Raw genomic sequence first — 17,356 nt, forward strand, 5'->3', positions numbered from 1 at the left:
AAAAACATCTTTATTTCTGCCTTAATTTCATTATTTACCCAGTAGTCATTCAAGAACAAGTTGTTCAGTTTCCATGTAGTTGAGCGGTTTTGAGTGAGTTTCTTAATCCCGAGTTCTAATTTGATTGCACTGTAGTCTGAGACACAGTTTGTTGTGATTTCTGTTCTTTTACATTTGCTGAGGAGTATTTTACTTCCAATTATGCGGTCAATTTTAGAATAAGTGCAATGTGGTGCTGAGAAGAATGTATAGTCTGTTGATTTGGGGTGGAGAGTTCTGTAGATGTCTATTAGATCTGCTTGGTGCAGAGGTGAGTTCAAGTCCTGGATATCCTTGTAAACCTTCTGTCTCATTGATCTGTCTAATATTAGACAGTGGGGAGTTAAAGTCTCCCATTATTATTGTATGGGAGTCTAAGTCTCTTTGTAGGTCTCTAAGGGCTTGCTTTATGAATCTGGGTGCTCCTGTATTGGGTGCATATATATTGGGATAGTTAGTTCTTTTTGTTCCATTGATTCCTTTACCATTATGTAATGGCCTTCTTTGTCTCTTTTGATATTTTTTGGTTTAAAGTCTGTTTTATCAGAGACTAGGATTGCAACCCCTGCTTTTTTCTTTGCTTTCTATTTGCTTGGTAGATATTCCTTCATCCCTTTATTTTGAGACTGTTTGTGTCTCTGCACATGAGATGGGTCTCCTGAATACAGCACACTGATGGGTCTTGATTCTTTATCCAATTTGTCAGCCCGTGTCTCTTAATTGGGGTGTTTCACCAATTTATATTTAAGGTTAATAGTCTTACATGTGAATTTGATCCTGTCATTATGATGTTAACTGGTTATTTTGCCCATTAATTGATGCAGTTTCTTCATGGCATCAATGGTCTTTACAGTTTCTCATGTTTTTGTGATGGCTGGTACCGGTTGTTCCTTTCCCTGTATAGTGCTTTCTTCAGGAGCTCTTGTAAGGCAGGCCTGGTGGTGACAAAATCTCTCAGCATTTGCTTCTGTAGAAAGGATTTTATTTCTCCTTCACTTTGAATCTTAGTTTGACTGGATATGAAACTCTGGGTTGAAAATTCTTTTCTTTAAGAATGTTGAATATTGGCCCCTGCTCTCTTCTGACTTGTAGAGTTTCTGCTGAGGGATCCACTGTGAGTCTCATGGGCTTTCCTTTGTGGGTAACCCAACTTTTCTCTCTGACTGCCCTTAACATTTTTTCCTTCATTTCAACCTTGGTGAATCTGACAATCATGTGTCTTGGGGTTGCTCTTCTTGAGGAGTATCTTTTTGGTGTTCTCTGTATTTCCTGAATTTGAATGTTGGCCTGCCTTGCTAGATTGGGGAAGTTTTCCTGGATAACATCCTGAAGAGTGTTTTCCAACTTGGTTCCATTCTCCCCGTCACTTTCAGGTACACCAATCAAACGTACATTTGGTATTTTCACATAGTCCCATATTTCTTGGAGGCTTTGTTTTTTTCTTTTTACTCTTTTTTCTCTAAACTTGTCTTCTTGCTTTATTTCATTAATTTGATCTTCAATCACTGATATCCTTTCTTCCACTTGATTGAATCAGCTATTGAAGCTTGTGCATTCATCATGAAGTTCTTGTGCCATGGTTTTCAGCTCCGTCAGGTCCTTTTAGGTCTTCCCTACACTTTATTCTACTTAGCCATTTGTCTAACCTCTTATCAAGGTTTTTACCTTCCTTGCGATGGGTTAGAACATGCTCCTTTAGCTCGGAGAAGTTTGTTATTACTGACCTTCTGAAGCCTACTTCTGTCAACTCATCAAAGTCATTTTCTGTCCAGCTTTGTTCTGTTGCTGGTGAGGAGCTATGATCCTTTGAAGGAGAAGAGGTGCTCCCGTTTTTAGCATTTTCAGCTTTCTGCTTTGGTTTCTCCCCATCTTTGTGGTTATATCTACCTTTGGTCTTTGATGTTGGTGACCTACAGATGAGGTTTTGGTGTGGATGTCCTTTTTGTTGATGTTGATGCTATTCCTTTCTGTTTTCAGTTTTCCTTCTAACAGTCAGTTCCCTCAGGTGCAGGTCTGTTGGAGTTTGCCGGAGGTCCACTGCAGACCCTGTTTTCCTGGGTATCAGCAGTAGAGGCTGCAGAACAGCAAATATTGCTGCCTGCTCCTTCCTCTGGCAACTTCGTCCTAGAGGGGCACCTGCCTGTATGAGGCATCTGTTGGCCCCTACTGGTAAGTATCTCCTAGTTAGGCTACATGGGGGTCAGGGACCCACTTGAGGAGGCAATATGTCCATTCTCAGAGCTCAAACACCATGTTGGGAGAACCACTGCTCTCTTCAGAGCTGTCAGATAGGGATGTTTAAGTCTGCAGAAGTTTCTGCTGGCTTTTTTTCAGCTATGCTCTGCCCACAGAGGTGGAGTCTATAGAGGCAGTAGGCCTTGCTGAGCTGTGGTGGGTTCCGCCCAGTTTGAACTTCCTGACTGCTTTGTTTACCTATTTAAGCCTCAGTAATGGCAGATGCCCATCCCCTCACCAGGCTGTGACCTTGCAGGTCGATCTCAGACTGCTGCACTAGCAGTGAGCAAGGCTCCGTCAGTGTGGGACCCACTGAGCCAGGCGTGGGAGAGAATCTCCTTGTCTCCCGGTTGCTAAGACCATGGGAAAAGGGCAGTATTTGGGCAGGAGTGTCCCATTTTTCCATGTACTGTCTATCACAGCTTCCCTTGGCTAGGAAAGGGAAATCCCCTGACCCCTTGAGCTTCCCAAGTGAGGCGATGCCCCATCCTACTTTGGCTCACCCTCTGTGGGCTGCACCCACTGTCCAACCAGTCCCAGTGAGATGAACAAGGTACCTCAGTTGGAAATGCAGAGATACCTGTCTTCTGTGTCGATCATGCTGGGAGCTGCTGACTGAAGCTGTTCCTATTTGGCCATCTTGGAACAGAATCCGCTATCTCATTTCTTATGTCTAGAAGTAACTGTTTTATATTGAAAGCTCCAGAGTTAGGTGCACATGTATTTAGAACTGTGATATTTTCCTGTTGGACTAGTTCTTTTGTCATTATATAACATCCCTCTGTCTTTTTTTAACTGCTGTTGCTTTAAAGTTTGTCTAAGAAAGCTACTCCTGCTCACTTTTGGTGTCCATTTGCATGGAATATCTTTTTCTACCTGTTTACTTTGTTTTTGTGAGTCCTTATGTGTTAGTTGAGTTTCCTGAAGATAGCAAAAACTTGGTTTGTGAACTCTTATCCATTCTGCCATTCCGTATCTTTTAAGTGGAGCATTTAGGACATTTTCATTCAATGTTAGTATTGAGATATGAGGTATTATTCTATTCATTGTGCTATTTGTTGCCTGAATACCTTGTTTTCTTTTCATTATGTTATTGTTATAAAGGTCCTGTGAGATTTATGCTTTAAAGATGTTCTATTTTGGTGTATTTTGAGGATTTATTTCAAGATTTAGATTTCCTTTTAGCAGTTCTGGTGGGCATTTGTTTTTCTGGGAAAGACTGTATTTTTCCTTCATTTATGAAGCCTACTTTGGTTGGATACAAAATTTTTGGCTGATATTTATTTTGTTTAAAGAAGCTAAAAATAGGACCCCCATCCCTTCTATCTTGTAGAGCTTCTGCTGAGAAATCTGTTGTTGATCTAATAGGTTTTCCTTTATAGGTTACCTGACGCTTTTGTCTCACAACTCTTAAGATTCTTTGTCTTGACTTTAGATAACCTGTTGACTATGTGCCTAGATAATGATGCTTTTGTGATGACTTTAGGTGTTCTTTGAGCTTCTTGTATTTGGATATCTAGATCTCTAGCAAGGCTGGGGAAGTTTTCCTCAATTATTCCATCAAATATGTTTTCCAAAGTTTTAGATTTCTCTTCTTCCTCAAGAACACCAATTATTCTTAGGTTTGGATGTTTACAATAGTCAAAAACTTCTTGTAGGCTTCGTTCATTTTTTAAAAATTCTTTTTTCTTTGTCTTTGATGGATTGGGTTAATTCCAAAGCCTTGTCTTCGAGCTCTGAAGTTCTTTCTTCTGCTTGTTCAATTCTATTGCTGAGACTTTCCAGTGAATTTTGCTAATTTCCAGAAGTTGTGATTGTTTTTTATTTATGCTATGTATTTAATGGAAGAATTTTCCTGTCATATCCTGTATTATGTTTTTGATTTCTTTAAATTGGACTTCACCTTTCTCTGGTGCCTCCTTGATTAGCTTAATTATCAACCCTCTGATTTCTTTTTATGGCAATTCAGAAATTTTTTTCTTGGTTTGGATCCATTGCTGGTGAGCCGGTGTGATCTTTTGGTGATGTTGAAGAACCTTGTTTTCTCGTATTACCAGAATTGTTTTTCTGGTTTCTCCTTATTTGGGCAGACTACGTCAGAGGAAAGATCTGGGATTCAAGAGCTGCTGTTCAGATTCTTTTGTCCCACAGGCTGCTCCCTTGATGTGGTGTTCTCCTCCTTCCTGTAGCAATGGAGCTTTTTGAGAGCTAAATGGTAGTGATTGTTTTTGCTCTTCTCAGTCTAGCCACACAGCAGAGCTACCGGCTCTGGGCTGGTGGTATTGGGGAGTGTCTGCAAAGAGTCCTGCAATATCATCCATCTTCAGGTCTTGCACCCATGAATACCAGCACCTGCTCTGGCGAAGATTTTCAAGAGTGCATCAACTGCAGTCCGATAGCGAGGATGCAAACTTGCCCTAAGGACACCTGGTTAAGTATTCAGGTTTCTCAGGTGGTGGGCAGGGCAATAGAGCTCCCAAGAGATTATGACATTTGTTTTTGGATACCAGGGAGGGCAGAGAAAGACCATCGAGTGGGGGCAGGGATAGGTTTGTCTCAGTTCAGCCTGTCACTGGGCTGGGCTTTCTTAGGCTGTGGGGGATGGGGGTGTGGTTCCCAGCCCAATGGAGTTATATTCCCAGGGGGATTATGGTTGCCTCTGCTGAGTCATACAGGTCCCCAGGGAAGTGAGGGAAAGCCAGCAACCACAGGCCTCATCTCACTCCCATGCAGCCTGCAATCCTAAAGGCTGGTCTCCCTCCCACTATGCTCCCCCAAATGCACCAAGTCTATTTCCAGGCAGCCAGTGACGAGGGCTGAAAACTCGCCCAAGAGTATGAGCCTCCCTGTTGAGAAAGCAAGCCGACTCACAGTTTTTCAGTATCTCAGGGAGCCTGCAGGGGTTATCCAGTTCCTTTAAAGGGTTTGTGGATTCTCTCAGCTTTCCTGGTATGTTTCTGCAATAGTTCTTGGAGCAAAAATTTACAATGTGAGTCTCCACATGCTGCTCTCTCTGTCCGAGTGGGAGCTGCAAGCTAGTCATGATTCCTTTCTACCATCTTAATCTGTTATAGTTATTTTTGTTTGGTTCATCATTTAATCTTTCTATTTAAGAATAATTTATGCATCACAGTATTATAATATTCTGTGTTTTTTTTCTGTGTACTTAATATTAGCAGTGAGGTTTGTACTTTCAGATGATTTATTATTCCTCATTAATGTCCTTTTCTTTCTGATTGAAATATTCCCTTTAGCATTTTACGTAGGACAGGTCTGGTGTTAAGTTTTTCAGCTTTTGTTTGTATGGAAAAGTCTTCATTTCTACTTTAGGTTTGAAGGATATTTTTACTGAATATATTATTCTAGGGTAACTGTTTTTGTTTGTTTGTTTGTTTTTCCTTCAGCATTTTAAATATGTGGTACCACTCTCTCCTGGCCTGTAAGGTTTCCACTGAAAACTCTGCTGCCAGATGTATTAAAGCTCCATTGTATGGCATTTTTTTTCTTTTGTGCTTTAAGGATTCTTTCTTTATCCTTGGCCTTTGGGGGTTTGATTATTAAATGCCTTGACATAGTATTCTTTGGATTAAATCTGCTTGGTGTTCTATAACCTTCTTGTGCATGGATATTGATGTCTTTCCTTAGGTTTGGCAAGTTCTCTGTTATTACCCTGTTGAATAAATGTTCTACCTTTATCTCTTTCTCTACCTTCTCTTTAAGGCCAACAATTCTTAAATTTGCCCTTTTGAGGCTATTTTTTTTAAGAGCTTGTAGACATGTTTCTTTCCTCCTAATTCTTTTTTTCTTTTGTCTCCTCTGTGTATTTTCAAATAGCCTCTCTTCAAGCCCAGTAAGTCTTTCTTCTGCTTGATCAATTCTGCTATTAAAAGACTTATGCATTCTTCAATATGTCATTTGCATTTTCCAATTCCAGAATTTCTGCTTGATTCTATTTTTTTTTTTTTTTTTTTTTGACATGACTTGCCTCTGTCACCCAGGCTGGAGTGCAGCGGTGTGATCTCAGCTCGTTGCAACCTCCACCTGCCAAGCTCAAGCCATCCTCCCACCTCAACCTCCCGAGTAGCTGGGACTATAGGTACATACCATCATGCTTAACTACTTTTTTTTTTTTTTTTTGGTAGAGATGGGGTTTTGCCATTTTGCCCCGGTTGGTCTTGAACTCCTGGGCTCAAGTGATCTGCCTGTCTCAGCCTCCCAAAGTACTAGGACTACAGGCGTGAGCCACTGTGCTGGGCCTTGGTTGATTGTTTTTAATCTTTTATTTTTACTTTTTGAGACAAGGTCTCATTCTGTTGCCCAGGCTGGAGCGCAGTGGCATGATCTTGGCTAACTGCAACCTCTGCCTCCTGGGTTCAAGCGATTCTCCCACCTCAGCCTCCTGAATAGCTGTGACTACAGGTGTGCACCACCATGGCTGGCTAATTTTTGTATTTTTTGGTAGAGATGTGTTTCACCATGTTGGCCAGGCTGGTTTTGAATTCTTGACCTCAAGTGATCTGCCTGCTTTGACATCCCAAAGTCCTGGGATTACAGGCATTAGCCACCGTGTCTGGCCTCTTATTTTTCACCCTGTCTTATGGTACTGAAGCTAGATTCTTTTTAGTTATTTCAATCTCTTTGTTACATTTATCTGAGAGAATTTGGAATTCCTCCTCTTTATTATCTTGAATTTCTTTGAGTTTCCTCAAAACAACTATTTTAAATTCTTTGTTTGAATGATCACGTATCTCTCTTTCTCCAGGATTGTTCCCTGGTGCCTTATTTAGTTTGTTTGGTGAGGTCGTGTTTTCCTGGATGGTGTTGATGCTTGCAGATATTCATCTGCGTCTGACCATTGAAGAGTTAGGTATTTATTATAATCTTTGCAGTCTAGGCTTCTTTGTATCCATCCTTCTTGGGAACACTTTCCAGGTATTTGGAAGGACTTGGGTATTGTGATCTAAGTCTTATATTCATTAGGGGGCACTATAAGCCCAGTGATGCTGTGGTTCTTATTGACTTTTAGAGGTACCACCTTTGTGGTTTTGGAATAGATCTAGAAGAATTCTCTGGATTACCAGGCAGAGACTCTTGTTCTCTTCCCTTACTTTCTCCCAAACAAACGGAGTCTCTCTCTCTATGCTGAGACACTTGGAGCTTCAGGTGGGGTGACACAAACACCCCTTTGGCCACCACTGCTGGGACTGCACTGGTTAGACCTTAAGGGAGCACAGTACTGGGTTTTGCCTTAGGCTCACTGTAACTATCACCTTGCTACAGCTTTTGTTCACTGAAGGCCCTGGGGCTGTACAATCCACAGGTGGTGAAGCCAAACAACCTTATCTTTTTCCCTTTAGAGTGGTGAGCTCTCTAGGCCCCAGGTGGGTCCAGAAAAGCCATCTAGAAGCCAAGGAGTAGAGTAAAAAAACCTTTAAAATCTACCTGGTGTTATATTGTACTGCTGCTGAGCTGGCTTTCAAACCATGTAACACAGTCCTTCTCACTATTCCCTTCCCTTTTCATAGGCAAGGGAGCCTCACCCTATGGCCACCACCACCACAGGCTCATGGGGAGTCCTGTCACGATTCCACCAATGTTCACTTAAAGCCCAGGGGTTCTTCAGTCAGCTTGTGGTGAATGTTGTCAAGCCTGGGACTCACTCTTCCAGGCTCCCCTCTGGCCCAGGGCAGGTCCAGAAATGCTGTCCAAGAGCAAAGGCTTGTAATTAGGAACCTTAAGAGCCTGCCTGGTTTTCTACTCTATTGTGGCCAAACTGGTACCTAAGGTACAAGATGAAGTCCTTTTTACTTTTCCCTCTGCTTTTCTCAAGCAAATGGGGCATCTCTCCACAGCCACCACAGCTGGGAGTGTGCTGTGCCTCTCCTGAAACCAGCAAGTTTCCGTCTCACCCAAGGCTAATGGCATACTACCTGGGTAATATTGCTGGTTATTCAGGGCCCAAGGCCTCTTTAGTCAGCAGGTGATGAGTCCTGCCATGACTGGGTCCTTCTCTTTAAGGCAGCATGTTAACTTCGGTCCCAGGGTTTGTCTAGAAATGTTGTCCGGGAGCCAAGTCATGGAATGGGGCTTCGTAACTCTGACCAGTGCCCTATTCTTTTGTAGATGAACTGGTATCCAAGATGTAAGGCAAAGTCCACTTTACCATTCCCTTTCCTCAAGTGGAAGGAAAGGGTCTCTTTTGGAGCTGTGAGCTGTGCAGCCTGGGGTTGGGGGAGGGCAAACACTCTAAACACTCTCTTAGCTGTCCTGGCTGGTGTCTTGGTAGTTCTTGGGCCTCCCAGTACACTGGTTTTGAGCCCAGCTCAGCACTAGGACTCACCTAGGAATCGCAGTCTTCGTGGCCTAGACTGCCTTTCAAGTTTATGTGGGGCCCCAGAGCACTTCAGCCCCAAGTGGCAAGGCTTGCTGAAACTCAAGTTCCAACTGCTAAGATGGGCAATTTCCCTGTATCTAGCTGGTCCAAATGCTCTCTCCATGGGCAAGCGTTAGCTAAGTACAGCAAGGTTCTGCTTTCCACTGTGATAGTGCAGCACTGAGTTCAATGCAAAGTCTCACAATCATTACACTCTCCCTTCCCAGCATACAGATTCTGTGTGCCATGCAGCCACTGCTAGGAAGGTAGGAAAGGAGTGGCAATGGCAATTCAAGACTGTTTTATTCTGCCCTTTTCAGTATCTATTTCAGTAATATGAAGTTAACTGGAGGAACTGTGATTGCTCACCTGATTTTTGGTTGTTATAAAGTACATACTTTTTTTGTGTAGATGGTTGTTAAATTTGGTGTTCCTGTAAGGGGTAGGGGGAATAGGTCCTCTGCCCCCACCCAGAGAATAACCTACCTTATCTTTCTTGGCAGATAGTTCTCATTAAAAATACCTTGTCCTGAACATTTTGTGTTTATTTTAGTAACTGTCAACTATATGACAATGAACAAATGTATAGAAAAGTGAACAATAGAGAATGACAAATCTATTTGGCCATTGTATAGTGTGTGGGAATTTAGACTTACTAAAAGACTTTCTGCTCAAAAGAGCTATGCCCAGGGTTATTGGATCCAAAGTTTAACATTATGCACTCTGTTGATACAAACATTTTGACTGAACTTTCAGAGGCAAAATTTGGGGTGCCTTAGTGAGAGTGAAGAGGAGGTTTCATGCAAAGCATGTGCCTACTTTTCTAAGTGTTGCCCAGCTGCTAATATCTGATCTAGTGTCTGACCTGTTTTCTCCTTCCATGACTTGCAGATGATTTTTTCCTTTATAAGTCTGTTAAAAGCAAAAATAATAATCCCAGGATAGACAAAGTTATAGCATGGTAGCAAATTATCTCTAATTTGCTTAGCCTAACAAAATTTCTTTTTCACTCATGCCACCTGTCTAATGTAGATTGGTAGGAGGTCTGCTGTCATAGTCACTAAGGGACTCAGGGCAATGAAGACCTCATCTCAACACCTGCCATATGCTCGCTGTGTCAGAGGGAGAGGATGATACTAAATCATGCATTATCTCTTAAGCTTCTATTCAGCAGTAAGCATATCATTTCTACTCATATACCATTAATGACAGCAAGTCATATTGTCATACTTCACTTCAAAGGAGATGTGAACATGCAGCCCTACCATTTGCCTTGAAAAAGAGGAGCTGGAAATATTTGATATAATTAACTTTAATGGCCACTACCTCAATCATCCACCAAGAAGAAAAGATTTCTTATTTTTAAACATAAAGAAATGTTACCACAAGATTTCTGTACTCATTGGTTGTTAGATAATGTCTCTACTGATTTTTTGGTTAGTACTTCAGGTTTCTTACAATATCTGTCATCTTTCATGACAGCATCATTATTCTGTAACTGGCTCTAGTCTCCAGAGAGCATCAGGAAATACTATTGTGATAAGGTTACACATACAGATATAGTTCCTGAATCCAGAAACTCTAGCCACATTCTTTAGCGTAATTTAGTTTTCCAGTTTCTGTGTAAATGGGGGACATCTATTCAAATATTTTAAGCATATGCTAGGCCTTTTGTCATGAGATATAATTTCTTTTTCAATTGTTTTGTCATTTGACTGGACTTCAATGGCTGCTGCAGTTTTATCCTTGTTGGCATCCCAAGAAGAGTGGAAGATAGATAAGCTGCAGGAATCAAGATTTGTATATTATCTAAGAAACTGGGGTGGGAGGGAGATATAAAAACATGAACCATTTCTCTGTTCTTTATCTATCACTTCCCCATTAGCTCTTTTACGTTGAGAACCAGGGTCATTTTTCTAGTGACAGGCCTACTTTGTAGACATTACATCCTAAACTTTCATTAAGGGCAATATTATAATAGGATAAACTAGGCTATACTGTGCTAACAAGTAAACTCCAAAGTTCTAGTGATTTAATTCAATAAGGATTTATTTCTTTCTCATATCACAGTCTAAGTTGAATGGTTCCCTTAGGCCACTCTTAAGGAGTCTGACTAAAACTCCTGGGTAAAATCGACATGTGATTTTTCTTTTTTTTTTTTATGACAAACAATAGGTAGTCACAAAGCTGCCCTCCCCACACCAGTCTTGGTGTGGCAAATGCAATCTTTGAAGGAGGTTGCAGTTGAGGACTCAGGCTCCCTGGCTGACTTTGCTCCTATACATATCACCATTCCTAGATGAGATGCCTCCATTTGGAGGCTTCTTTATAGGAGGCCTTCAGCTGAGGCCTTCCTCAGGTGCCTCTGCTGAGACCTCCTTATTAAAGAGCTGAAGAATCAAACTTGAAGAAACGTTTCTCCACCCTAACTCAATATTTAGGACTTTTCCACTCCCAGACCTTTCCCCTTTCCTTTCCCCTTGCTCCAGGGTCCATAAAATCCCAAGAGCCTTTTTTTGGAAGCTCCTTTAGGAGTGAGCCAGATACCATGTCTATGCTAGTCCTGCTAATTCTTGACTGGTGCTGGTCCATGGGAAAAAAATTGATCAGGAGGAGTCACCATTTTCTTCAGGTTAATCTCTTGCTTATCCTGTCCCTGTAAGTGATTAAAGGTTTCACTGTTACTTTCATTTTTGCTTCTTGCTTCATTTTTGCTTCTTGGCTACTCTGATACCTGGCAGCTTAGCTCTGTTTAGGTCAGCTCAGCTCCTTATAATTCTACAAGGAGTAACTCAGGAATCCAAGATGTTTCCATCTTGAAGCTACACTGTCTGGAGCATTTGTGTCCAGTGTCACTGGGAAACAGAAGGAGAGAGAGTAGGGAACTGTGCAAATAAATTAATGGCCAAGCCTAGATGTGGTGCATAGCACATACATTCATATTTCACTGGTCAGAACTCAGTTACATGTTTCCAACCCAGTGGCAAGGCAGATTGGAAAAGTAGTTTTCTTGTGTATATAGGAAGAGAAAAGAGATTTTTTGTGAACATTCATCCAATTTCTGTCTGTGATGTCAGCTTTTGTTGGGTATATATGTGTGTTGTGGGGGGTAAGTTTTGCACAAGTTTTGCAGACTAGTAAGAGATATAATTACAGATGAAAGGCAGGTCTGATGCCCAGGCATTATACTGAGCATGGGGAATCTCTAATAGAGAGGTGAAATAAAGACTGAAGATTTAGTGACATTGAATGACACATCTTAGGGGACAATGGCATTACCTTTCCTAGTCTAGAAAAAACTTCTGGGTGTTCTTGAGAACTCTTCTTCACCCACCAATACTTCTAAATTTAATTCCTCTGCACCAGCTGCACAATCCTGCATTTACAATTCAGCTTAGACTATTGAACTTTCTACCTACCATTCCCCTCTGTAAAAACGAAAGGTTTAAATCGGTGATTTTCTTCCCCTACTAGCCTGGAAGGTGCAGTTGGTCATTTCATGGGCACTCAAGGAATGTCTGACCTACCTCACAGTGATCTGTTCATAGTAAACATTTAATGCAGGTAAATATAGTCCTAACTCATCTTCATTGTCATGAAATTCTAGAAGTTTCAGGTCAACAAAACAATGACTCACAGGTTTTTAAGAAACAGTGTCAACATATGTTCTTGAATTCCAAATTATACAACTTTGTGTTTGTCAAATTACAGGTACAGTTATGAAACATCTAGAAGTCATCCATTCTTGTATAGACTTACTCTCCTGACATGTCTACTTGCTATGAAACAGCTGTTTAGTCATGTTGCCAAGAAGAAAAGAAGACAGAATGCCTCTAGATAAAGAAATGCTATTCCTATGTCAACTTGCTATGCAAAGTGTGGACTGTGGACCAGCAGCCTGTGCGTCACCTGGCAGCTTGTTGGAAATGCAGAATCTGAAGCTCTCATCTAGACCTACTAAACAGACTTCACTTTAACAATATATCCGGGCAAGTCATATAGTCATTAAAATTTGAGAAGTATGATCTAGCATAGATATTACTTCATAATAAATGTTTAATGTTTCAGTTACTATTGCTGCATAGCAAAACACCCCAAAATTTAGTGACTTAAAATGACAACTACCATTTTATTGTGAGGAATTCAGGAAAGGCTCATTTGGGTGTCTGGCTTATGATCTTTCATGTGGGTGCAGTCAGACAATGTCTGGATCTGGGACTCTGGGGGACTGAAGCACCTGGTCACTGGTCTGACATCTTTTTTTCTTCTTATACAATCTCAGGGCCTCTCTATGTAATCTTGCTGCTAGGCTAGTTTGGGCTTCCCAAAGCCTGGTAGCCTGAGGTCAGTTGGACTGCTTACACATGGCCGATGGCTTCAAAAAGGAGTACTCTAGTGGAGAGAGCACAAGTTGCTTGGCTTTTCTGATCTAGCCTTAGAAGTCACTTCTCCCATGCTCTATTTGTTGAAACACTGTAAAACATCATCAGTTTGAAGGAGACAGTATATACACCTTACCTCTTCATGGGAGGATGTCAAAGTCTCTCTGTAAGAAGAGCATGGTATAGGAGATATTGTTGTAGCCACCTTTGCAAAATACAGTTGACACACTTAATATTTATAACTATTGCCTTTACTCCTTTATTGTGTAGATGTAAATCAGTGATTAATTCCAGGTTAAAGGTACTTTTTGGCATGCTCAATAGCCGTCTTTACTTTACAGGAGGAGGTAGAGTACCAGATGGCTTTTCCAAAAGGCATGCTGAAAATTATTAGTAGTTTGATAAAGATTCTGATGAATTCCTCAAGGCTAAATGCAGTGCTGAATTTTCCCTTGTCATCTTCTTTGATCTTCCTCCAAAGCCCATTAGAATGTTGCCTATTTTAAAAGTTGAGTTCTTCGTATCATAAATTAAATATTGTGTCTAAAGAGTTTCTGGCATATGCTACATACTCAATGATTGCAGGTATTTTCATTAAACCTATTTATATATATTTCTTACCTCCTTCTCCTTTCTTTCCCTGGTGAACTGCAATTCCTTTAGAAGCCAATTCTGAATTTCTAGGCAGAACAGTCGTATTTTTCTTTCGGTTTCAAACTAATTTAAACCCCAAAACCAGTATTCATGCACAGACTTATTATATTCCATTACCTAGCATTTCTAAATAATGACTTTTTTTTTTACAAAGGTGAGCTTTTTAGATAACTTACACTATTTTAAGTTACAAGGTTTTCGTAATCTTAATTTTTTTCAGTGGAAATTTTTTGCTAAATGTTTAATATGCACCTATAATGCTAAGCATAAGCAGATGCTCATAAGCTAGGGATTCTTTTTTCTTCCTCATTTTGTGATGTTTATAGCCTTGCTGCTGGCAGGGTGTCTGTACCTAGTGGCGTTTGCTCCTTTCTCAGAGAAAATTACATAATAGATTGCATAAACATTCTATCTATGATCAGAGAATGTGATCTATGAGGGAAAGCCTCAGAGACTCTCTTATGAAGAAGTGAATACATTTGCTTGTTTTTGATTTTGAATGAGTATGATACAACAAAATAATAATAAATTATAAAATATAATTAAATTGTATTTAATAATATTCATTAAATAAAAATATTATTATCATGCCAGTTTTATGGTTTGAATATCACCTTTGCATGCATTTTCTAACTTGTTTTTGAAAACCTCACTGTAAGGTACAGTTACTCATAGTAAAAACAATATGTGATCAATATAATGTTTTTAACAAAAATATGGAGTTGTTCTAAACTTTGGTTTATTTATTTATTTCTTTTTGAGACAGAGTCTGGCTCTATCGTCCAGGCTGGAGTGCAGTGACATGGTCTTGGCTCACTGCAACCTCTGCCTCCCGGGTTCAAGTGATTCTCCTGCCTCAGCCTCCTGAGTAGTTGGGATTACAGGCATGCACCACAATGCCCAGGTTTTTTTTTTTTTTTTTTTTTTTTTTTTTTTTTTTTTTTTTTTGTATTTTTAGCACAGACAGGGTTTCACCAAGTTGGCCAGACTGGTCTCGAACTCCTGACCTCAAGTGATCCACCTGCCTCGACCTCCCAAAGTGCTAGGATTACAGGTTTGAGCCACCGTACCAGGCCCTGAAATTTTAAAATATGACTTATATCCCTACCACAAAGAGATACCAATTTTGGTATATTTTCTTGTCTTAATTTTTTCTAGTCACAGATTTTATTTTATACATGATATGATCACACTGAATATATAATTTTGATTAGAGATTTAAACATATCTATTTTGTACTAGAAGTATATATCTTCTCAAGAATAATGGACCATTATTTATTTAACTGTCACCCTTCTGTTGAACCATTTTATTTGTTTCCAAAATTTTGCAACCCTAACAAAACATGCCTGTACTTCTTTTTCCATAATTATGTTTTTATTTATTTAGAAACATTTCTCGGTAAGAGAGCTGGCAGTAATCCTAAGTTAAAGATATGAATATTTGAGGGGATGAGGGAGTTCACTAATATATATTACAAAACTGGAACATATACTTAAGATTAGGAGTATGAGTATGAGATATGTTCCAAATAACACAGTTAGTAACTTGGATGAAAGCAAAATACAACTCTAAGACATTATTGAAATTTGTTCTGGTGGCTCTCTGAACTTTTGATTACTTACTTTCTTGTGCTCACTTATGTTCTAAATGTTTGAGATTCTGGAACAAGTGATCTTTGGGAAAGAAAGATGCTGTTTTATAAAACACACCATGCTATACTTTTGCATTTTGGCCTCTTTTAAGCAACTCAGTAGAAGACTTTTTAATTTCGAGGAGAAACACAATTTTTATCTTTGTTTCCTTCTTTATTAATAATGAGATTAACTTTTTCTGTTACTGCAAGACTTCTTTAATAAACTGTTTTTTTTCTAATCACAGCTAGAATGCAACAAAAATATATTAGAGAATTATCTTTGAGATATCATAATTTATGTGAAATTATTTTGAAAAGTGCTTGTTCATATCTTTTGCCCACTTTTTGATGGGGTTGTTTGTTTGTTTTTTCTTATATATTTGTTTAAGTTTCTTATAGATGCTGTAATTAAATTTATTTATGAAGTAGAAAATGCAGTGTAAGTTATATCTAGATTTGTAGACTTTGTTGCTGTTGTTAATCACCCCTTTTGATTAAACCTGTTTGAAAAATCATTTATCTCTCATTTTACAAAGTCTGTTAATAGAAACTTGGCTCCTTTCTCTCCACTTATGTTACTTGCCTGTTCTAAAAGGGCACATAGTGCTGTAGATGTAGCTGAAAAGGCATAATCCTCAACTACCCTCGTCATCTCCTACTTCAGCTTCTTCCATCCATTCAAATCCTTTAGTCTCTTTCTCAGAGCACAAAATATTTTGGATGTTCAGATTCAGGCACTTACTGAATTTTTCTGCATTGTAAAGGCTGGAGGAGAAAAGGTATTTTTTTCTCTTGGAAGCTAGGAACAATTTTTGCTCCAACATCACGTGAAACTGAAAAAGTGGGGCTGGGGGTGGAAGAGATTGTTGCCCAGTGTGCTTCTTCCCTGGCCCAGACTGTGTTTCTATACAAGTGGACCTCTGAGGACATACATTTACCTAACATCACTTTCTCCAACTTAGGACAACACTGGGCTTCCTGGAAGCTCAGTTCTCCTTACAGGGCAGCCCCAGACTCCCTATTTCCAGAGAAATTTCAGGGATGTTGCTCAGTTGTCAACAGAAGCAAGGGAAACCCAAGCATCTTACACTTTTTGTCTTTATGATAATAGATTTAGCTAGGAAAGTGAGGATGGATAAATTTTGAAGGCTGGTCAACCTTATATTTCATTGCTTATCTAAGCAACTTCTTTTGTTTTTAAATTTAACTTTCATTTTACGTTCAGGGATACATGTGCATCTAGTTACTTAATTGCTGCACACACTGAGCCTTATCAGCCTTAACCTGATGCCATAATGTAGCTTCAACGTATCACTCTTAGATTTAGATCTTCATCCAATTCTTCTTTCCTGAACCCTTAGTTTATATCCATGACTGCTTAGAGATGTGTAGATGCCACACAGAAGTCTTAAATATCCTTAAACTCTATATTCACACAGCAAACTATTTGGATTTGCTTTTTAGCCACGCTCCTCAAACCTGTTCTTTTTTCCTGAATATCAAGTTTAATAAATTGTGCTACCATCAACCCAGTCTCCTATATTATTCTAGATTATTTTTCTTCACTGTACTTTGTTTCTAAACTAATTGTTGTTATTAAAATTATCAGTTCTACCTTTCAGAAGTGCTTAAGTCTATCCGGACATTGATTTGGTTCAAACCTCACCATTTTAAAGGTAATTTTTCTCAATAGCCTCTAAATACCTTGTATGTCATTTCCCAAATGTCATGTTTTTATACCTCTAAGACTGTTTATATATAAAGATGAATAGTTCTAAATGCTCTTCTTTTTCTTCAGCTGTTTCAAGCTAACTTCTATTTGTCCTTTAAGATTCAAATTGTTCAAGAACTTCATGGTGACCTCCATCCAGTCTGGATTGCCAGTCCCTCTTTTTTCTTCTAAACCATTATATGTGTACTTTTCTTACAACTTCTATTTATAATGTATTATAATTGGTATTGTTTAACTGTTTCACTCTTGGTATTGTTTAATTGTTTCACTCTCCAAGTGTGAGTTTCTAAATGTAGAGACTAGTT

The 17,356-nt window shown here is 39.5% G+C and overlaps 1 protein-coding gene across 1 annotated transcript in view; it reads left to right on the forward strand.

The window, feature by feature from the left end:
* AFM (afamin) overlaps positions 1-14,624 on the forward strand; it is a 48,959-nt gene extending 34,335 nt beyond the window's left edge. The window contains exon 15 of the mRNA XM_055384470.2: positions 12,359-14,624. The gene's annotated coding sequence lies outside the window, so the exon portion shown is untranslated. The remainder of the gene's footprint in view (positions 1-12,358) is intronic.
* The last annotated feature ends 2,732 nt before the right edge of the window (positions 14,625-17,356 follow it).

This window comes from Gorilla gorilla, chromosome 3, assembly GCF_029281585.2.
Source record: "Gorilla gorilla gorilla isolate KB3781 chromosome 3, NHGRI_mGorGor1-v2.1_pri, whole genome shotgun sequence".
In the NCBI taxonomy this organism is placed as follows: domain Eukaryota; kingdom Metazoa; phylum Chordata; class Mammalia; order Primates; family Hominidae; genus Gorilla; species Gorilla gorilla.